At 37.9% G+C, this 24269-nt stretch overlaps 1 protein-coding gene and 1 long non-coding RNA gene across 2 annotated transcripts in view; both read left to right on the top strand.

Annotated features, from left to right (window-relative positions):
• The window catches only part of WDR27 (WD repeat domain 27), a 266107-nt gene that overhangs the window by 224420 nt on the left and 17418 nt on the right, over positions 1-24269 (top strand).
• On the top strand, positions 9291-22485 carry LOC116542249. Its single transcript, XR_004265137.1, has 3 exons — positions 9291-9302; positions 21058-21065; positions 22081-22485. It is a non-coding gene; the product is annotated as an uncharacterized LOC116542249 (long non-coding RNA).

The raw sequence follows: 24269 nt of genomic DNA, 5'->3' as shown, positions 1-24269 counted from the left end.
TCTTAGTCCACCCAGCTAAAGCTTTGTCAGGGTTTTGTTTTGTTTTGTTTTGTTTTTTGTTTTTGTTTTTTTAAATCTTTTTGAAGGATAAACTTTTGGTTTCATTGTTTTTTTTGTTTTGTTTTGTTTTTGAGACAGAGTCTTGCTCTGTCACCAGGCTGGAGTGCAGTGGCACAATCTTAGCTCACTGAAACCTTTGCCTCCCGGGTTCAAGTGATTCTCCTGCCTCAGCCTCCCGAGTAGCTGGGACCACAGGTGCCTGCCACCACACCTGGCTAATTTTTGTAATTTTAATAGAGATGGGGTTTCACCATGTTTGCCAGGATGATCTCGATCTCCTGACTTCATGATCTGCCCACCTCAGCCTCCCATGGTGCTGGGTTTACAGGTGTGAGCCACTCTGCCTGGCTGGTTTTATTGATTTTTCCAGTGGTTTGTATCTTCTTTATCTTTCTTCTAATATTTCTTTTTTTGTTTCTTTGCTATCCCTGGATTTAGTTTATTCTTATTTTTGTAGTTCCTTAAGTTGTAAAGTTAGGTTGTTCACCTAAGAATCTTCTTATTTATAAATGTAAGTATGTATAGCTATAAATTTCCCCATTAGCACTGCTTTTCCTGTTTCCCATATATTAGGAGACTCTACAAGAAATGCTAACTTTATAGCTTTGTCCATCTACTTATCCATCCATCCATTCATTTATCTATGTATCCATTTATCATCTATTATGTTTCTATCTTTCTATGTGTCATCTATCTTTACCATCTATCATCTATCACCTGCCGTTTCTCTTTTAATTTATGTATTTTTATATTAATTTTCTAATGTTTTCATGAATTCCTAATTTACAAGATTCACTTATTAAATTACATTGTGTATTTTAAACATTGACTTACAATAATGTGTATGTGGATTTTAATGTTTGTGCATTTTCTCTTTCAGCATTATATCACAATGTGTGAGTACTTAAAGGAGTAAATAATTGCCTGAAAAACAATGTTAACCTGGAGCACTTTAGTAAATGCTTTCACGTGTGTTTGAGCAAGCACATTGACTACTGGGGCTTGAGACAAAATATTCCACAGGAAAATTGACCTCTGGCTAACAATAGGTAGTTAGTTAGTAATGAAAAATTCATTAGCAGCCAATTTTCCAATCTGATGCTGAGCTTACTTTAGGTTTGACTTGCTGGTGCTCAAAATAGAAGAGTTTGCACTGGTCAGCAGGGAGCAACCTTTGTGGGTAAACCGTTCTGCTTAGAGAGGAAATGTTGTAAATGCAGTTTTGCACCCCATAACAACATTTCAGCCAATGATGGACTGGATATACAATGGTGACCTCTTAAGATTATAATGGAGCTGGAAAATTTCTATTGTCTAGTAATATTGCAGCCATTTTAACATCATAATGCAATGTGTCACTCAAGTGATTGTGGTGATGCTGGTGTAAACAAATATATTGCACTGCTAGCCTTACAATGGTGTGCATTGTAGTCTGAAGGCAATAGGCTCAAGACCCTAGAAGAACTGATGCTTCAGTTCAAGTACAAAGGAAGGAAAACACACCAATGTCCTAGCTCAAGGCAGTCAGGCAGGAGGATGTTTCTTTTACCTAAGGGAGGGTCAGCCATTTTTTTGATTGGATGGGGCCCACCCACATTAGGGAGGGAATCTGCTTTACTCAATCTACAGTTCCAAATAATCTCATCAAAAACACCCTCACAGCCATATCCACAATAGTGTTTGAGAAAATATCTGGGCATCCCATTGCCCAGTCAAGTTGATACAGAATATTAACCATTATAATGCCACTACTCATTGTCACATATATATAAGCACAACAAATAAAGATATTACATTGTATCTAACTGTAACTGACAGTTGAAAGTATCAGTGGGAAAAGAGAACCTCATACTTGCATTTGGCCCTCATATTGCTGGAATTATATTCTTATCCCATAGGAAAAATGTTCTATTATTAATTGAGTTAAGAGATTGAGTTATTTTTCTTTATTTAACAATGTTGCTAGATATGATATTATTTCTCAAAAGCCTATGTAAAACTTACATATGCCTGTCATATATATTACATATACTACCTTAAAACTATACAAAAATATGACTAATAGTATAATATCTGTAAAATATTGTTCTGATAAAACGATGAGTTTGGGTCCTTTGTAGGGACACGGATAAACCTGGAAACCATCATTCTCAGCAAACTGACAGAAGAGCAGAAGATCAAACACCGCATGTTCTCACTCATAGGCGGGTGTTGAACACATGGACACAGGGAGGGGAGCACTACACACTGGGGTCAGTTGGGGGGAAATAGGGGAGGGACGGTGGGGGGTGGGGAGCTGGGGAGAGATAGCAAGGGGAGAAATGCCAAATGTAGGTGATGGGGAGGAAGGCAGCAAATCACACTGCCACGTGTGTACCTATGCAAAAATTTTGCATGTTCTTCACATGTACCCCAAAACCTAAAATGCAATAAAATAAATAAATGGGGGAAAAAAAAAACTCATTAGCAAAATTCTTTCCTCTCTTTCTGTAGATCATCTTCAGTAGAGAGAGGGATTAGTTTACTTTTCACATACTCTGAAAACGGATATTTAATTCAGGCTGATAGTGTTAAAGTGTCTTCTTCCAACATAACATGTTGAGTATGCAAACCATATGTATGAAGCTTTAAAATATACTGTATAAATTGTCCAAAGTAGGATATATTTTTAAATATAAAGAGTATTACATATCTTTTGTCACCAGAATAGTGTAAATATTGCTAATATAAGTACTTTGTGTTCACGAAATACAGAGTCAATTTCCTAGGCTAATTATTCGTTAACCTTAATGCAGTCCTATACTGATGTATTATATTTAGAAAAACTAATGCTAAGATACATTTTATATATCATTATCTAAAATGGACTTTGATTTATAGAAGTTGTCCAGAATTAGCTTGATTCTCCTTAAGCAATTTCTGGTGTTACAGAGCATCAGCATATATTCTAAAATTATTTTCTATTTTTTTAGATTTTATTTTTAACAAGTTCAGGGGTACATGTGCAGGTTTAATAAAGGGGTATATCGCTTGGTGCTAAGGTTTGGTTATTTTGCATTATACCATATTATAATAATGACAAAAAGAAACCATTCCTCAAAAAAAAATGTCTTCTTGATGTGCAAAAAAAATGTATGTTGACTATAGCTAATTATATAGTGCATTTAAGATAAAGTAATATTTTCCTTTATATTCAATTACTTACTATTGCATAACAAACCAAAGACAGGAATAAAAGCAATTGGTGACTGGTGTTTATACTAGTAGAAATTGAGAAAAACAGACTTAGAGGAAAGCAGTTCTGGGATTAAACAAGAATAAAAAAATTTGAATATCTTAAATCTGAGATTTCTGTTAGACAGTTGATTGAGCTGTCAGTGAGGCAGTAATATGTATGCTTCTGAAATTGATTTCTTAACCATTTTGGTTGGCAAATATACTTTATTGTTTCAACATTATTTATCTGTTCCTTCTTTTCTTTATTTTTAAATGCTTTACTTTTAATCCTACTCACTAAAGCAGAACATTTCTTTTTTCATCTTCACTGACATTGCCAGAATGGTGTAGATATTAGTTATCTCAAAGGAGCAGCATTTGATCTTGTTAATACTTGCTAGAGTTTCTTTATTTTTCTTTTATTAATTTTTGCTCACACCTCTTTTTTATTCTTTCTGTTTTTAGCATAATGTATTTGTAATTTCCTAGCTTATTGAGTTGAATATTTTACTTATTTATTTTTAGTCTTTCTTTTTTTAACATTGGCATTTAAATGTATAAATTTATCTCAAAGTACCAGTATATTTCATATTTCAGATATAGTTGACAAAAAATAATTACTAAGTAACTCCACCCTACACCCTACTTCAAGCAATAACCTCCATGGTTATTGCTGGCAAGTTTGTTTCATTTTGTCTAGTAAAACCTAGAGAGAAATTTGATGCATTATTTTTAAGGAAATAGCCATATTTTCTTTTGGGTCCATTCATTCTTGGGTAATGGCTGGAGCTGATCTCATTCATTTTCCAGGAAGCTCTTAAATGCCCATGTTCTTTAGTAACCCTTAGTCACTAACTCTGTAGTATCATTTCTTTTTTTTTAAGAAAGTGATTGGGTTCTGAATCAGTGAATGGATTTTCTACTTGGAAAGCACTTAAGTCCCCATTTTTCTATGTAGCATTGTTTTTTTGGGGGATGATCAGTGGTGTATGGATGGCTGAAAGCAGTGTGTTGCATTGGGAGCCACTTGGAAGTTTTGACCCTGTTATCCTGCAGGGGATGTTTTGGACAGTTCAGAGTTACAGTGCTGCAATCTGGAGATTTCTAGGCCATGAAAGCATGCCATGATTCTTCAGAGATGCAGGCTGAGAGAGAGAGAGACCACAGATACTTACATAATTATGTGAGGTACATGTCTCATTCTCTGCCTGTTTGAACTGGAGGCTGAGATACTGAGGAAACTCCAGCCAGTAGCTTGTCTTGTTTTCAGCCCCACATCTTTAAAGAATGTGAATTGTTCATTTCTCTTGTGCTGATAGAATAGTTATTGAGAGAGTAGTTGAGTCCAGCAACCTCGCTTCAGTGGCATAGCATTTAGCCCCCACCCCCATCCAAGATTGGACCTTGGCAGGTTGTGGTTCCTTCCCTTTCAGACACTTAAGCACATGGAGGCTCTGCAGCCAGCTGCAGTGGAAAGCCCTGAGAAGCAACGTGTGTACTCCTGTAGCCCATTCTGCGCACACACCCAGCTCCCTGATGATTCGATGTCGTACTTGCATTGTTACAAGAATAGTTTGTCGTGTACAATCCCAAAACTTCTTAGAAACAAACTGGCCCGGTGTTCAAATCCCACATGGGGTCTGTCTCCTCCACATGTGAGGAAGAGCCAAGTCCTGCTGACTGACTGCAGTCACAGCTTTGCTGCCTGCACAGGCTCAGCACAGAGGTTAAACCTATTCTAGTAAAAAGTGCAAGGGGGAGAACATGATTCCTTGAATCTGGTTCTTGCCAGGACACCTGGCTTAAACCTTTGTGCTGAAGAAATGTGCCTTGGACACTTTAATGGTGACAAGTATTTTGTGACCTGTTCAGGGCAGCCTGAAAGCCTACGCGTCCACGTCCTGTTCAGGAGCGACCCCTGTGGGAGGGCCTTTTCCCAGGCCAACCTCTTTGTCCCCAAGCCAGTGTGAATGCCCTGCACACCAGGGTAGAGAAGTTGCTTAGAATGTAGTTTGTGAAGTTGAGTTACTGGAACAGCACACGAGGAGGAAGCCAGAAAGACTACCACAAAGCGCTTCCACATGTTGGAACTCAGGAAATTTAAACGAAGTGGAAATATTTATCCTGGATTAGAGACATTTGAGAAATAATGAAATTATAGAATTGAAGTCGTTGGAGAGCTGAGCCTTGGCCACACATTGGAACCATCTGGAGGGATTTCAGAAATACAGTGCCCAGGCCCATCCTGGAAATGCTGAGTGAATTGATCTGGAGTGGGATCTGATCAGTAGCCAGTCATGCCTCACGAAGTCTGAGTAAATCAAGACAGCTCCTTAAACTGAGGCATGTAATGCCCTGATCAAATGGTAGAAATGCCTTTTCACAGAGACGTGCAATGCTACATCATGGGATTTTCTTTCTCCTAAATCTGTAGTTCACAGCAGGTGACAGCCTTGGCTGTCCAGTGCAGAAGTGGGAGACGGCTGTCTGCCATAGAGTCTCACAGAGCCGGCATTTCCTAATACAAATTGCCTTACGTTTTTAATCCACACTAAATCTTTGCAATCACTGCCTCTGTCAAAAAAAGTACTTGCTCGAGACACTGTTAAGAGTTTTCGCATGGTGGAACGTCATGTCTTACAGCCTATGTGCTCATTGAGGCATTCGTGCAGGTGCCATGCACAGGATGTGCTGAGCAGAAAGTTGGAGCACCTGGGTTCTCATCTACCTCTGCTCCTGGCAGCTCAGTGACTTTGCACCAATGAATGGAACACCTCTGCATCTGCACCAGCATCAGGAAATAAAAGCACCAAACTAGATATCTCTGAGATTACCCTTATCTCTGAAATTATGTGGCCTAACTAAATGGTTATATATCAACAGAAGTCAACATTAGGAATTTACAAAGGATTTAATTAAGAAATGCAAAAACAGGGGCATAAAATGTCCTGCACAAATGTGTCATTTGCAGCACAGACATCCACCCATACTCTGGAGTGAGTTTACATTAATATGACCTATACAGTACATTGTGCATATCAATTCACACTCCAAAGGACAATTATGCTGCCATCCCCACTTGACAGAGGGGTACAGAGGGCACAGGCAGTTCACCTGAGCTCCAAGACTAGCACCAGAGCTCTGGCTTGTGAGTCTGTGTTGCCACCACCTTAGTCACAGCACAGTCTGTGTCTTCTTGTTACCTATGTTCCCTGCTAGCCTCTAAGATCATTTGTTTTTCACAAAGTAAGGAAAAGGGAAAACAGTTGGGAAGTTCTCCTTTATCTGCAAAACAAACAGAATGGAGAAGTATAACAGAACAAGGGGGTTTTTGCAATGGATTGCAAAGATCAAAACCAGTGTCCATTGTGCATCTGAAGACAGGTAACTGGAGTTGGCTGTAGCCAGGTGCTTCTGACGCTGCTCATTTTCTCCCTTCTTTGCTGCTCATTATCATGCTAGAAGAACTTGGATAAGAAAAGTAGCATGAACATGATCTTAAAATTCTACTTGAGGCAACATTTGAAAGTCTCATTTCTACATTTCTGCTTTTGATGGATAAGGCTGAACAGTAATTTCCTTCGTGAGACAATTTCAGACCTTTTGCCCCTTCCACCATGGAGATCTGCAAAGCACACAAACAGATCCTGGCCGCCTCTCCAGCAACAGCAGCCACCATGCCAGAGATGCTGCTCTGAGCTAGGGGTGCATGCATCTTCAACGCATGTGTGATTTAATGAGGCAGGCGTCCAGGTCCATCAGGTAAAACAGTGCTGTGGACTTCTCTCTTCATTGCAACTACATGATGGTTTCTCTGCCTCTATGTTAATAAACAGGGAAAACTCCAAGCAATTATGGAAAGTGCACCTCCCCATTTGTCTGTCATTTCATGCGCCAGGTTTCTGTGATTTCCTCATGACCCCCAGCCGGGGGAGTCAGAGACTGGAATTTTCAGGGGAGAACAGAGGGAGGGCTGTGTCTCTGGGAGTAAAAGGGCTCAGCTGTTAGGACAATTTTCAATCAGAGTTTCAAGCAAATTTGACTAAACATGCTTCTTTTATGGCACTTTTCATCAACTGTCCCTAAAACTCCGGACTGTTAACCATGACTGAAGTAAAGATTTGCTCTTGCTCATCGATCAGAATAAATGTGATGATTTTCCTAATTTTCTGCAAGGATGTTCTGTGCTTGATGATTCATTTACATTTAGAAAACACAAGTGAAAGGATGGCTTGAAGATGACTACAGTGCCAGACTTTTAAAAAGTCTTATCTTAGGCCATATTCATGCAGGCAAAATAGTGCATTGGAAAGTTTTGGATTTTCATTACAGGGAGGCTCATGGCTCACTTTTGGTTATTTTATGCTAACATCTTCCCCACTGTCCTCCTGTAACTTCAGGCATGGGGTTTACCACCCTTTTCAAGCACCTCGATCCTATAACCCAGGGAGCAGCAAGGCTTGCAACATCTGAATAGTCCTCACGTGTGGAGCCAGGGTGAGCACGCGTCTTCTGCTTGTTGACGCTCCTTCTCTTTGCAAAGGGCCTTCTCTCCACCTTCCTTGAGGAGACACATGGAGCTAGCAGGTAGAATCTGGAGCTGTTAATGACCTGGTTCCACATTCAGATCAAAGTGGAGGAGACATATTTCTGTCATGTTCCTAGTTGTCAGAAGAGGTTGATGTTCACATTATAAAAATAATGGTATTCACTGTATGTCAAGTACTGCTCCAAGACTTTATTTATATTAACTAATTCAGTCCTAAGATCAACCCTCTAAGGTGGATGCTGTTATTAGCCCCATTTATAGATAAAGGAGCTGAGGAAGGTGAGACTTTGGAACTTTCCTTAGATGATACAACTGGTGGATGGTGGTGCCAGGACTCAAACCCAGGCTGCCAGACCTGGTCTGCTCGTAATTGCTGTGCTGCCCTCCAGTACCCATATGCATCAGGACTTGCATAGGAAATAATAAAAGCACAAAGGCTCTCAAGAATTTGGATTGTAGAGAAACTCACTATTTTTAGAGTTAGATGTGATTTATTCCTCCTTTTGCAAACTTGAAAAATGGCTGTCAATGAATAGGAAAAAAGTCTCAGTGCCTGTGAAAACACTGAGGAAAACGACAGCTTTAAAAACCTGCCTCCTGGTGGAGGAAACAAAGGCTGCCAGAGCCTGCAAGGCTGGGTGACTACAGAAGGGTGGTGGACAGGGACACTCGCAGACTGTGCTGCAGCTAGGGCAGGACCCACACGTAGGACACTGGGTAAATACCCAATAATGGCTTTGCTGGGTCAAATGGTAGCTCTGTTTTAAGTCCTTTGAGAAATCTCCAGACTGCTTTCCACAGTGGCTGAGCTAATTTATATTCCTAGCAAGAGCAGCCTCACCAGCATCTGTTGTGTTTTGATATTTTTCTTGAAAAAAGTTTAAGTTCAAGGGTACATGTGCAAGTTTGTTATATAGGTATATCATGTCAAGGGGATTTGTTGTACAGATTATTTTGTCATTCAGGTACTAACCCTATTACCCAATAGTTATTTTTTCTGATCCTCTTCTTCCTCCCCACCTCCACCCTCAGGTGCACCCAATGTCTATGGTTTCCCCCCCATGTGTCCATGTGTTCTCTTCATTTAGCTCCCACTTGTGAAAACATGCAGTATTTGGTTTTCTATTCCTGAGTTAGCTTGCTAAGGATAATGGCCTCTAGCTTCACTCACATCCCTGCAAAGGACATAACTCATTCTTTTTCATGGCTGCGTATTACTCCATGGCGTATATGATGTCCCACATTTTCTTTATCCATTCTACCATTGACAGACCTTTAAGTTGATTCCATATCTCTGCTACTGTGAATAGTACTGCAATGAACATACACTTTATGATAGAATAATTTATATTCCTTTGGATATATACCCAACAATGATATTACTGGGTTGAATGGTAGTTTTATCTTTAGATCTTTGAGGAATCACAACACTGATTTCCACAATGGTTGAACCAACTTATACTCCCACCAACAATGTGTAAGTGTTCCCTTTTCTCTGCAATGTCATCAGCATCCTTTATTTTTTGACTTTTTAATAATAGCCATTCTGACTGGCATGAGATGGTATCTCACTGTGGTCTTGATCTGCATTTCTCTGATGATCAGTGATGCTGAGCTTTTTCTCATATGCTCATTGGCTTTATGTATGTCTTTTGAAAAGTGTGTGTTTTTGTCCTTTGACCACTTTTTAATGGGATTGTTTTTTCTGTAAAGTTGTTTAAGTTCATTACAGATGCTGGATATTAGACCTTTTTCAGATACATAGTTTGCAAATACTTAATCTTATTCTGTAGGTTGTCTATTTACTCTGTTGTTTGTTATGCTGTGCAGAAGCTCTTTAGTTTAATTAGATCCAATTTGCCAATTTTTGCTTTTTTGCAATTTCTTTTGGTGTCTTTGTTATGAAGTCTTTGCCCATTCTTATGTCCAGAATGGTGTTGCCTAGGTCATCCAGGGTTTTTATAGTTTTGGGTTTTCCTTTAAGTCTTTAATCCATCTTGAGTTGGTTTTTGTATATGGTTAAAGGAAGGGGTCCAGTTTCAATCTTCTGCATATAGCTAGCCAGTTATCCCAGCACCATTTATTGAACAGGCAGTCCTTTTCCATTGCTTGTTTTAGTCAGGTTTGTCAAAGATCAGATGGTCATAGGTGTGTGGCCTTATTTCTGGCCTCTCCATTCTGTTCAGTTGGTCTCTGTACCTCTTTCTGTACCAGCACCATGTTGTTTGGGTTACTGTAGTCCTGTAGAATAGTTTGAAGTTGGGTCATGAGATGCCTCCAGCTATGTTCATTTTGCTTAGGATTGCCTTGTCTACTTAAGCTATTTTTTGGTTCCATATGAATTTTAAAATAGTTTTTTCTAGTTGTGTGAAGAATGTCATTGATAGTTTGATAGGAATAGCATTGAATCTGTAAATTGCTTTGGGAAGTATGGCCATTTTAATGATGTTGATTCTTCCTATCCATGAGCATGGAATGTTTTTTCATTTGTTTGTTTCCTCTCTGATTTTGTTTAGCAGAAGTTGTAATTCTTATGGTAGATGTCTTTCACTTCTCTGGTCAGCTGTATTCCTAGGCATTTTATTCTTTTTGAGGCAATTGTGAATGGGACTTGACTCATGATTTGGCTTTTGGTTTGGCTGTTGTTGGTGTATAAGAATGCTGGTGATATTTGTATGTTAATTTTGTATCCTGATACTTTGCTGAAGTTGTTTATTAGATCAAGGAGCTTTTGGGCTGAGACTCTAGGGTTTTCTAGATATAGAATCATCTGCAAACAAAGATAGTTTTACTTCCTCTCTTCCTATTTGGATGTCTTTTATTTCTTTTTCTTGCCTGATTGCTCTGGGCAGGACTTCTAACATTATGTTGAATAGGAGTGGTGAGAGAGGACATCCTTGTCTTGTGCTAGTTTTCAAGGGGAATGCTTCCAGCTTTTGTCAATTCAGTACAATGTTGGCTGTGGGTTTGTCATAGATGGCTCTCATTATTTTGAAATATGTTCCTTCAATACCTAGTTTGTTCATAGTTTTTAGTACAAAAAGATGTTGAATTTTATTTAAAGCCTTTTCTGCTTCTATTGAGATAATCATGCGTTTTTGTCTTTAGTTCTGTTTATGTGATGAATCACATTTATTGATTTGTGTATATTGAACCAACTTTCCATCCAGGGATAAAGCCTACTTGATTGTGGTGGATTAGCTTTTTGATGTGCTATTGGATTTGGTTTGTTAGTATTTTGTTGAGGATTGTTGCATCAATGCTCATCAAGGATACTGGCCTTAAGTTTTCTGTGTGTGTGTGTGTGTGTGTGTGTGTGTGTGTGTGTGTGTGTGTCTGCCATGTTTTGGTATGTGGATGATTGTGGCATCATAGAATGAGTTGGGGAAAAGTCCCACCTCCTAAATTTTTTGGAATAGTTTTAGTAGGAATGGTACCAGCTCTTCTATATACATCTGGTACAACTCAGCTTTGGAAACATTTGGTCTTGAGCTTTTTTTGGTTGCTTGGATATTTATTACCAATTCAATTCAGAGCTTATTATTGGTTCAGATTCTTTCTGCTTTAGTCTTTGGGGGATGTATGTGCTCAGGAATTCATCCATTTCTTCTAGATTTTCTAGTTTGTATGCACAGAGGTATTCATAGTAGTCTCTGATGGTAGTTTGTCTGTCCGTGGTATTATAATAACATCCCTCTTATCACTTCTAATTGTGTGTATTCGGATCTTCTCTCTGTTCTTATTAGTCTAGTTAGCAGTCTGTCTTATTAATTTTTTCAAAACACCAACTTCTGGATTTGTTAATCTTTTGAATTTCTTTGTGTCTCAGTCTCCTTCAGTTCAGCTCTGATTTTGGTTATTTCTTGTCTTCTGCTAGATTTAGGGTTGGTTTGCTCTTGCTTCTTTAGTTCTTTTAGTTGTGACGTTAATTTGAGACATTTATAACTTTTTGATGTGAATATGTAGTGCTATAAATTTCCCTCTTAATACTGCCTTAGCTGTGTCCTAGAGATTCTGGTGTGTTGTACCTTTGTTCTCATTAGTTTTGAAGAACTTCTTGATATCTGCCTTAATTCTATTATTTACCCAAAAGTCATTCAGGAGCAGATTGTTTAATTTCCATGTAATTGTATAGTTTTGAGCAATTTTCTTAGCCTTGAGTTCTATTTTTATTGAGCTGGGTCAGAGAGAGTAGTTAGTATGATTTCAGTTTTTTGCATTTGCTGTGAATTATTTTGTCTGATTGTGTGATTGATTTTAGAGTATGTGCCATATGATGATGAGAAGAATGTATATTCTGTAATTTTGGGGTGGTGAGTTCTTTAGATATCTATCGGGTCCATTTCATGCAGTGTTGAGTTCAAGCCCTGAGTATCTTTGTGAATATTCTGCCTCAATAATCTGTCTAATACTGTCAGAGGGATGTTGAAGTCTCCCACTGTTTTTGTATGAGAGATTAAATCTCCTTGAAGGTCTCTAAGATCTTGCTTTATGCTCAACATCACTGATTATGAGAGAAATGCAAATCAAAACCATAATGAGATACTATCTCATACAAGTCAGAATGGCAGTTATTAAAAGTTAAAAAATACAGATTTTGTTGAGGTTATGGAGAGTAAAATTAGTTCAACCATTGTGGAAGAAGTGTGGTGATTCCTTAAAGGCCTAAAGATAGAAATGCCATTCGACCTAGCAATCCCATTACTTGGTATATACCCAAAGGAATATAAATAATTCTATTATAAAGACTCATGCACATGAATAATGCATTGGAACACTATTCACAATAACGAAGACATGGAATCAACATAAATGCATATCAGTGATAGACTGGGTAAAGAAAATGTGGCACATAAACATCATGGAATACTGTGCAACCATTAAAAAGAATGAGATAATGTCCTTTACAGGGACATAGGTATAGCTGGAGGCCACTATCCTTAGCAAACTAATGCAGGAACAGAAAACCAAATACTGCATGTTCTTACTTATTAGTGGGAGCTAAATGATAACTCATGAACACATAGATGGGAACAGCAGACACTGGGATGTACTCGAAGGTAGGGGGCAGGAGAAGGGAGAGGATCAGGAAAAATAACTAATGGGTACTAGGTTTAATACCTGGGTGATGAAATCATCTCCACAACAAACTCCCATGACACAAGTTTACCTATGTAACAAACCAGCACTTGTACCCCTGAAGTTAAAAGTTAAAAAAAGAAATGACTTCATGATTGATAGGATGCTGATAAATAGTTATAAAGCAGCCAATGTGCATATATCATTTTAGATATACAGTTTAAAATGAGAAATAATAACTTCTTAAATTGGATTTTGTTTATTTCATTTATTTTTATATCATGAACACTTCCTTTTTAACTGTCACCATATAAAAACTAGATGCTTAAATCATTAGAATCTGGGTGCTCCTGTCTTGAGTACATAGATACTTACAACAGTTAAGTCTTCTTGTTGAATTGAACCCTTTACCATTATGTAATGCCCTTCTTTGTCTTTTTTGATCTTTGTTGGTTTAAACTCAGCTTTGTATTTTTTGGCTTTTTAATAATAGCCATTCTGACTGGGAGATGGTATCTCATTATAGTTTTGATTTGCATTTCTCTGATGATTTTTGATAATGAGCATTTCTTTCATTTGTTTGTTGGCCACTTTTATGTCTTCTCTAGAGAAGTGTCTATTCATGCCCTTTGCCCATTTTTTAATGAGGTTATTAGTTTTTTGCTTCTTGAAGTTCCCTACAGATTCTGGGTGCTAGGCTCTGTTAGATACATAGTTTTCATCTTGCAAAAGATTGTCTGTTTGCTCTATTGAGAGTTTCTTTTGATGTACAGAAGCAAAATTAAATGAAAGTTTAATGAGGCCTCATTTGTCAATATTTGCTTTTGTTGCAATTGCTTTGGGAGACTTAGCCAAAAATTATTTGCCAAGAATGATGTTAAGGAGAGTATTTTCTAGGTTATCTTTCAGGATTTTAATAGTTTGCAGTCTTATAGTTAAATCTCTAGTCCATTTTGACATTTTGAATTAATTTTTATATCTGGTTAAAGGTAGGAGTCCAGCTTCAATCTTCTGCATATGGCTAGCCAGTTATTTCAACACCATTTATTGAATAGGGAGTCCTTTCCTCGTTGTTTGTTTTTGTCAGCCTTGTTGAAGATGAGATGGTTGTAGATGTGTGGCTTTCTTTCTGAGTGTTCCATTGTGTTGCATTGGTCTATGTGTCTTTTTTTTTTTCCAGTACCATGTTGTTTTAGTTACTTGCTTCATCTGATTTTTAATCATTGTTTTTCAAGATTGCTTTATTGTGGGAACATAGGTGTGTGATAATATATAGAAAAGCCATCTTTTTTTTTCCCTTTGGGCATTTAAACATCTAGAGTTTTAAAAATCTAGTTTATGACATGGGCTTATAATTCTTTATAATAAAGTATTACTATACATATACATCTCACTTAACCTGAGATGCAACATTATTTTATTAGTAGCATCTTTTACATGACTTAAAATACAAAATCATATTTTATTGTTCAGTAAGAATTTTGGACACAATTTCTTTTGAATAATCTTTTGCCATCTTCCATTATCTGCATCACTTTTTCCAACATGTGGTAGCATATTTATTAATGAAGGCTTATTGATATATAATTTACATAGAGCAAAATTCATTCTTGTGTTCACAAGTAAATGAGAATTTATAGTGGCATCGTCATGTGACCTCCAGAGTCAGGATGAAGAACACCCCCACCTAGAGAGATCTCATGGGACCCGTTGTAGGCACCTCCAACCCCCAGTCACTGGCCAACCGTGGCTTGACTTCTGTTCCTCCAACCTTGTTTTTTCAGAAAGTCATGTAAGTTGGAAAGTGCCATGTGCATTTAGTTGTGTGTTCCTTCATGAGCATAGTGCTTTTGAGATTTGTTCATGTATCAATAGTCTTTTTTATTGCCAAATCATGTTCCATTACATAGATATGTCACACTTTGTGTATTTATTCACCAGTGTATGGATGTTTTGATTGTATCTAATTTTTATCTATTAAGAATGAAGCTGCTAGAAACATTCATGGACAGCTCTTTGAAGGAATGCATATTTTTATTTTTCTTGAGTAAATACACATAGGATTTCTAGGTCATGTATTATTTGTATATTTTACTTTATAAGAAACTGCCAAACAGGCTGGGCACAGTGGCTCACTCCTGTAATCCCATAGGGAGGCTGAGGTGGGTGGATCACTTGAGGCCTGGGGTTCAAGACCAGCCTGGCTAACATGGAGAAACCCTGTCTGTACTAAAAACATAAAAATTAGCTGGACATGGTAGCACATGCCTGTCATCCCAGCTACTTGGGAGGCTGGGGCATGAGAATTGCCTGAATCCAGGAGGCAGAGGTTGTGGTGAGCTGAGAGATCACACCACTGCACTCTAGCCTGGGCAACAGAGTCAGACTCTGTCTCAACAAACAACAAACAAACAAACAAATAAACAAAAATAAATTTTAAAAAATTAAGAAACTGCCAAACTGTTTTCCAAGCAGCTGTGCAATTATACCTTCCTACTAGAGGGACGCATAAGAATTACATTTGTTTTTCCAGTGAGAATGGGGTACCTTTTATTTGAACACAAGCTAATATAATGCAAAAAGGCGATTGTGGGCCCATTTTAATTATTAACAAAATTGTGTAAATCCTAATAAAACATGAGCCAACTGAATTCACCTGTGCTCTTAAAATGCATCTTGACTAAGTAGGGTTTACTCCAACCTTAAGGTCAGTTAAGCATCAGGAAATCTAATGACGATTCACTACTGTGATACAGCAAGAAGAAGATACTTTGTTATCTCCGTAGTTACTGAGGAAGCATTTGCTTTTGTTACTATTTAGGATTTAAAATGAAATCTAGTGAAGCAGGAACAAAAGGGAGATTCTTGATCTGAATCTGTTTAGTAATTTTTACAATTACTATAAACAAAAGCTTACAGTAATTGTTATGTTTAATGAAATTTTACGTGCATTTTCTTTAATATAAGAACATGACAAAGACAGTTTTTTTTTAGAGACAAAGATATCACTCTTACAACTCCTTTTTACACAATACTGGAGATACTGTCCAATATAACAAAGAAAAACAAGAGTGGTAAGGACTGGTAGAGAAAAAACTTTGCAGGTGATTTGATTAATTTAGCTTGAAAGACCAACAGAATTATTATGCTATTATAATTAACATAATTCCACAAGGTCACTGCATGTAATATCTAGTTACAACAATAATTACACTAGCAATAATGAAGTTAACTTAAAAATAAGATTTCATTTATAAAGGCAACTCATTCTTGAAAGTATCTAGGGGCTTAACTAAAAAAACAAAAAAAAACAAACAAACAAACAAAAAACCGTGGAGGCCAGGCACAGTCATTCCTGACTGTAATTCCAGCAGTTTGGGAGGCCAAAGTGGGCGGATCATGAGGTCAAGTGATCAAGGCCATCCTGGCTAACATGGTGAAACCCCATCTCTACTAAAAATACAAAAATTAGGTAGATGTGATGGCTTACACCTATAGTCCCAGCTATTTGGGAGTCTGAGACAGGAGAATCACTTGAACTGGGAAGCAGAGGTTGCAGTGAGCCGAGATTGTACCACTGCAGTCCAGCCTGGTGACAGAGCGAGACTCCATTTAAAAAAAAATAAAAAGGATAACAATGGAGAAAATTTTAAATCTCTAATAAACTGCATAGATCTGATTATTCCATATCATTCCATAGCTTATGGTACAACTTAATGTTATAAAAATGTCAATTCTTCATTAATGTGTAAATTAACTGCAATCTCCATCAAAATTCCAGTAGGACTCAATAATCTTATTCCCCCAAAAAAATATGTAGAAGAGAAAACGTCCATAAAAGATAAAATCAACTTTTTATTTTCCCTATTAGAGAATAAAAAGTGCTTTGAAAGACACAGAAATTAAAAAAAAATGGAGCAGTGGCTCAAGAACTGCAATTAAGCCAGAAGAATGTAATAGAGAATTCAGAGAGAGACCCATGTATATTTTGGGGCTTGATACATATTAAATATGGCAGCACAAAATAATGGGGAAAAGATGAGTTATTTGGTGCATTGTTTAGAAAAAAACTGGCTCTCTCCATTGTGAAAAATAAAACTATTTCTATTTAAATATATGATTTAAATATCTCAATGTGAAAGGTAAAACTGTAAGTAAGCAGAAGAGGCCAGATGCACTGGATCATGCTTGTAATCCTAGCACTTTGGGAGGCTGAGGCAGGTGGATCAACTGAGGTCAGGAGTTTGGGATCAGCCCGGCCAACATGGTGAAACCCCATCTCTACTAAAAATACAAAAATTAGCCAGGCATGGTGATGGGTGCCTATAATCCCAGCTACTTGGGAGGCTTAGGCAGGTGAATCGCTTGAACCTGGGGTGGGGGCGGGGGCAGAGGTTGCAATGAGCCGAGATTGCACCATTGTACTACACCCTGGGTGAAAGAATGAAATTCCCTCTCAAAATAAATCAATCAATAAGTAAGTAGAAGAAAATGTAGGATGATATTTTTGTAACCTGTGATTGGGAAAAACTTTCTAAATAAAACTTGAAAAGGATAAAACATGAGACAAAAAATGTAATGTAGTTAACAGAATTATTTTCAATGAAGGACACCATGACAAAGTTAATGACCAAAAACTGACAGTAATGTTTAAAGTGGAGAAAGGAATAATATATTAAAAAGTGGGCCTTGATTCTTGCTGGACCTCAGAGTCACTGGGGGCCCTCCTCTACACTTGTTATATCTCAATGAACACTAACTGAAACTGAATTTCTGTGAATGGGGTCGGCACTTTATTTATCAAGAGCTGACTGCCATGTGATATAGATTCAGAATGAAGCCCATTGATTTACAAAGATTATTGTGTATCCTACATAAGAGATTTGCTAGTAATTTTGGTCTGGATTTATTTTTTTCTTTCCTGGAACTCATTTTGCTTCCTAAATGATGATTTTTTTTCTTAATTCTGGATAATTTTCATTATTATTCTGCTTTATCTTTTCTCACTGTACTTTTTTATTGTGTAACTCCTACTAAATGAATATTGGAATTAGTCTGTCATCTGAACTCTTTTGCACATTTTTCATCCTCTCAACTCTGTGAGTTACATTCTGGATGATTTCTTTATATCAGTTTTCCAATTCACTAATTCTCTCTTCGGCTATTTCTTATCAGGTCTTCACCCATGAATTAAATGTTTATCATCAATGATGTCACTTGTATTTCTATTGTAACTAATGTCTTTTTCTTTTACTATGTTTTTAATAATAGAACAAAATTTAAAGACTTCATATTACAATTATATTGTTAATGTTCTTAGTACTTTATTTCTGCTATTTATTGTCAACTATAATTCATGGAGAGATGATCTTCAGCAGAGTTTATCCTTGAGGATCACATGTGGCTTTAGTTCAGAATGTGGCCCTTCAGGGAGCTCTAGGTTTGCTTCTGTAAGTGCTCCAGGAATATTACTAGGCAAGACCATATATATATTTTTTGTTTTTGTTAGTTTCTTGAGTTGGTTATATTTGAAGCACATAGACAGCATAAATTAAAACTCAAAACTTGCATAAGGGAAGCCCTGTGGCTACAGATTTACTCTATGGAGATATCCAAACTTATTTTAGGAAAGCATTTGTTCCTGTCCCTCATAGCTTGCCTTTCAGCCTACTGCTTTACTGGGAAACTTACATGCACCACACACAGTTACCCTGGGAACAGCTATGACTGACACATGGCCCCAGTTGGGCCATATTTTGAAACTGAAATGGAGAGGCAGAGACTTAAGCTGAAGAGATCCCAGCATTTTGTTGCTGTTTGTTTTGCTTGCTCATTTTGTTTTCTCTGGCCATGTGGGTTAGAGGAATGGAGACACATGATTTCCAATGAGAAAGAAGCATAAGGAGAACACCTATCAGGGAATAGACACAGGATGAAACTGAAACGAAATGCTGGTGATACTTATGTCTATGGTTCTGATTTTCCCCAAACCCCCAAATCTGTTTTTTTTTTTCTTTAGCTCCTTTAGATATCTAATGACCATACAATAAAATGCCTTTCTACTAAACTAGTGCAAGTTGGGTTTCTGTCACTTGCCATTGAGTTAGTCATTCACTCTAAATTATCACAGCACCTTTGCTTCATCACTGAAGAGACATTGGGAGAGTTTTCCTTTTTTTCCCATTCTATGTTATACTTTGTCACCTTGCTCAAGAGACTCTCCTAATGTCACTATGTCTCTTTAAAAATCTCTCTAAAAATAACTCATTCCCCAGTTTCTGCAGCCCCATTTTCCATAAAATAAAGCTCAACACTAGTCATTGAATTCAGCGGGCAACCAACCCCTTTTTTCCTTTTGTCACTCTTCCCTTTTGCCACTCTTCCCTTTTGCGACTCTTCAACCTCCAAGCACACCTGCCTCTGGGAATGAGGCAATGTGGACAAACAGCTAGGAGCAAGTGACGCATCTTCTGTTTACATGCACAAACTGGACATGAAGAGATCTGATCCTAGCCCAATTCAAAGTGGATTCATGTGAATAAGTCCTAATGTGTTTATCTGCTGGACTTTGTTGCTTTTTCTTCATTGCCATTTCCTTTTTCTTAATGGTTCAAAAATTTGGAAATAGAAGTGCCACAGCTATCTGAAGTGTTTTTATGTTGCTTCAAGAGCTGTCCTAATCAAGTTATTAATGTTCCAAGATGTCATTAGTATGAAATTTGTAGCAGTGTTTTACAGACTGAGTTATTCAAAACAGATAAGCCTCACTTTAAAAAAGTCTAGAATGTGTGTGGCTTAACGTTATTGTCTCTGTTATAATCCAGTTAAGGAGAAATTTTAAATTTGACATGTCTATGATTGTAAATTTATTTTGGGACTTTTAAGCAGATGCAGTTTCACTCCAACATGAAATCAGATATATATATATATATATTTTGCCTGGAAATAATTAATTTCTCCCTCCAGGATAATATGCTTACTCAGGCCAAAATCTGCTCTATAAATATTAGTTTATTATTTGTAGGAATAAGAGTAAGTTGAATACTTAGTCTGAAAATTTCACAGTTTTTTATTTCTTATCTATATCTATTATTTATTTAATTCTTAACATTTATGTAGCACTTTCTATGTGTCTGGCACTATGATAACTGCTTTATATATGTTAACTAATTCAATCCTTACAACTTGTAGATAGGCGATATTATTACCCCAGTAATTGTCCTAAACTAAGGTAAAGAGAATTTAGGTGACTTCCCACAAATCATGTAGCAAATGCATGAGAGAACCAGTTTGACTCTAGAGTCTGTTTTTATAATCACTGCACAGAAACTATAGAAAATATTTTAAAATTTTAACCAGTAATAAGGGGCCTAGATGCTTCTCTGTGCTTCTTCTAATGGCTCTGCAAGCCTTCTTTAATGTAGGATAGATATATTTATATATCCTACATTGAAGAAGGAGATATGCATATATATATGTATATGTATATCAGACTTAGGGCATCGCCTGTATGAAATAGCACTAAAAATCCTGTTGTTATTATTATATCTGTGTTTTTTTAGTGTTTGATTCATTTAATCAATTATGAAAGCAAAAATCTATCAATTTCAATCTAAAAATGATCAGCTTAGGAAGCTACAGATAGATTGATCATCTAAAACTCCTCAGTGTAGGAAGCTACGATAGATTGATAATCTAAAAATTATCAGCTTAGGAAGCTACTGATAGATCATCTAAAAATGATCAGCCTATGATGCTACTTATTGATTGATAACATATGACCTGCTATGGGCTGAATGATGGTGTCCTCTCAAATTTCATGTGTTAGAAACTAATATCCAATGTGATCATATTAAAAGCTGATTAAGTCATCAGGATCCCCCCTGATGAGTGGGAATAACACCTCATAAGTGAGGTTGTAAGGGTTGCTGTTGAGATGGCCAAATAGGAACAGCTCTGGTGTGCAGCTCCTAGTGACACTGATGCAGAAGGTGGCTGATTTCTGCATTTCCAACTGAGGTATCTGGTTCATCTCATTGGGAATGGTTGGACAGTGGGTGTAGCCCAAGGAGGGTGAGCTGAAGCAGGGTGGGGTGTTGCCTCACCTAGGAAGTGCTAGGGGTCAGGGAACTCTCTCTTTTAGCCAAGGGAAGCCATTAGGGTCTGTATCCTGCACTCGAGCCCAGGTACTGCGCCCTTCCCATGATCTTCACCACCCACAGACCAGGAGATTCCCTCTGATACTACACTACCACCAGGGCCCTGGGTTTCCAGCACAAAACTTGGCAGCTGTTTGGGCAGACACCAAGCTAGCTGCAGCAGTTTTTGTTCTTTCATACCCCAGTGGTGCCTGGAATGCCAGTGAGACAGATATGTTCACTCCCCTGGAAAGGGGGCTAAAACCAGGCAGCCAAGTGGTCTGGCTTGGTGGATCACACTCCCAAGGAGACCAGCAAAAAGATCCACTGCCTTGAAATTCTCACAGCCAGCACAGCAGTTTGAGCTCAACCTGGGATGTGTGAGCTTGGTTGTGGGAAGGTTGAGTAGGTGGTTTTAACCTTACAGTGTAAGCAAAGATGCCAGAAAGTTCAAACTGGGCAGAACACAGCTCAGCAAGGCCACTGCAGGTAGACTGTCTCACTAGATTCCCTCCTGACTGGGCAGGGAATCTGAGAAAAAAGGAAGCAGCCTATCAGGGACTTTTAAATAAAGCTCCCAACTTCCTGGGACAGAGCACCTGGGAAAGTGGTGGTTGGGGGCACAGCTTCAGCAGAATTAAACATCCCTGCCTGGCAGCTCTGAAGAGAGCAGTGGATCTCCCAGCACGGTGTTCAGGCTCTGATAAGGGACAGAATACCTGCTCAAGTGGCTTCCTGACTCCCATGTATCCTGACTGGGAGACACCTCCCAGGAGGGGCTGACAGACACCTCATACAGGAGAGCTCTAGCTGTCATCTAGTGGGTACCCTTCTGGGACGAAGCTACCAGAGGAAGAACAGGCTGCAAAATTTGCTGTTCTGCAGCTTCTACCAGTGATACCCAGGCAAGCAGGGTCTGGAGAGGAACTCTGGCAAACTCCAGCAGACCTGCAGCAGAGTGGCCTGACTGTTGGAATGAAAACTAACAAACAGAAAGGAATAGTTTTAACGTCAAAAAAATAAAAAACATCCACTCAGATACCACATTCAAAGGTCACTGATTTCAGAGACTAAAGGTAGATAAATCCACAAAGGATGAACAGAAACCAGTGCAAAATGGCTGAAAATTCCAAAAACCAGAATGTCTTTTCTCTTCCAAGGGATCCCAAGCCCTCACCAGCAAGGGAACAAACTGGATGGAGAATGAGTGTGACAAATTGACAGAAGCAGGCTTCAGAAGGTGGGTAATAACAAACTCCTCTGAGCTAAAGGAGCATGTTCTAACCCAATGCAAGGAAGCTAAGAACCCTGAAAAAAGTGTGGACAAAATGCTAAGTAGAATGACCAGTGTAGAGAACATAAATGCCCAGATGGAGCTGAAAAACAGCATGAGAACTTCATGAAGCATACACTAGTTTCAATAGCCAAATCGATCTAGCAGGAGAAAGGATATCAGAGATTGAAGGTCAACTCAATGAAATAAAGTGAGAAGACAAGATTAGAGAAAAATAAAAGTGAAAGGAAATGAACAAAGCCTCCAAGAATATAGGATTAGGAGAAAAAAACAAATCCACATTTGATCAGTGTACCTCAATGTGATAGGGAAAATGAAACTGAGTTGGAAAACACTCTTCAGGGTATTATGTAGGAGAACTTACCCAACCTAGCAAGTCAGGCCAACATTCAAATTCAGGAAATATAGAGAACACCACAAAGGTACTCCTCAAGAAGAGCAACCCCAAGAAGCATAATCATCAGATTCATTAAGGTTGAAATGAAGGAAAAAATGCTAAGGGGAGCCAGAGAGAAAGATCAGGTTACCCACAAAGGGAAGCCCATCAGACTAAGAGCAGTCTCTCAGCAGAAACTCTACAAGCCAGAAGAGAGTGGGGGCCAATATTTAACATTCTTAAAGGAAAGAGTTTTCAACCCAGAATTTCATATCCAGCCAAACTAACTTTCATAAGTGAAGGAGAAATAAAATCCTTTATGGACAAGCAAATGCTGATAGATTTTGTCACCACCAGGCTTGCCTTACAAAAGCTTTTGAAGGAAGCACTGAACATGTAAAAGAACAACCAGTACTAGCTATTGCAAAAACATACCAAATTGTAAAGACCATTAATGCTATGAAGAAACTGCATCAACTAGCGGGCAAAACAACCAGCTAGCATCATAATGGCACAATCAAATTCACACATAACAATAATAACCTTAAATGTAAATGGGCTAAATGCCCCAATCAAAAGACAGACTGGAAAATTGGATAAAGACCAATAGGTGTGCTGTATTCAGGAGACCCATCTCATGTGCTAAGATACACATAGGCTCAAAATAAAGGGATGGAAGAATATTTATCAAGCAAATATGGAAAACAAAAAGAAAAAAGCAAGTGTTGCAATCCTGTCTTTGATAAAACAGACTTTAAACCAACAAAGAACAAAAGAGACAAAGAAGAGCATTAAATAATGGTAAAGGGATCAATGCAACAAGAAAAGGTAACTATCCTAAATATATATGCACCCAATACAGGAGCACCCAGATTCATAAAGCAAGTTCTTAGAGACCTACAAAGAGACATACTCCCACACAATAATAGTGGGACACTTTAACACCCCACTGTCAATATTAGATCAATGAGAGAGAAAATTAACAAGAATATTCAGGACTTGAACTCAGCTCTGGACAAAGCAAACCTATTGGACAACTACAGAACTCTCCACCCCAAATCAACAGAATATACATTCTTCTCATCACCACATTGCACTTATTCTCAAATTGACCACATAATTGAAAGTAAAACACTCCTCAGCAAATTCAAAATAATGGAAATCATAACAAACAGTTTCTCAGACCACAGTGAAATCAAATTGGAACTCAGGATTAAGAAACTCACTCAAAACCAGACAGCTACATGGAAACTGACCAATCTGCTCCTGAGTGACTACTGGATAATTAATGAAATGAAGGCAGAAATAAAGATGTTCTTTGAAACCAATGAGAATGAAGACACAATGTACCAGGATCTCTGGGACACATTTAAAGCAGTGTGTAGAGGGAAAATTATAGCAGTAAATGCCCACAAGAGAAAGCAGGAAAGATCTAAAATTGACACTCTAACATCAAAATTAAAAGAACCAGAGAATCAAGAGCAAACAAATGCAAAAACTATCAGAAGAAAAGAAAGAACTAAGATCAGAGCAGAACTGAAGGAGATAGAGACATGA

This window comes from Sapajus apella, unplaced genomic scaffold (genome assembly GCF_009761245.1).
Source record: "Sapajus apella isolate SASKATOON/1434 unplaced genomic scaffold, GSC_monkey_1.0 scaffold165, whole genome shotgun sequence".
NCBI classification, from domain to species: domain Eukaryota; kingdom Metazoa; phylum Chordata; class Mammalia; order Primates; family Cebidae; genus Sapajus; species Sapajus apella.
Note: the sequence above shows the minus strand (reverse complement) of the source record. Positions and strands in the feature narration are given on the sequence as shown.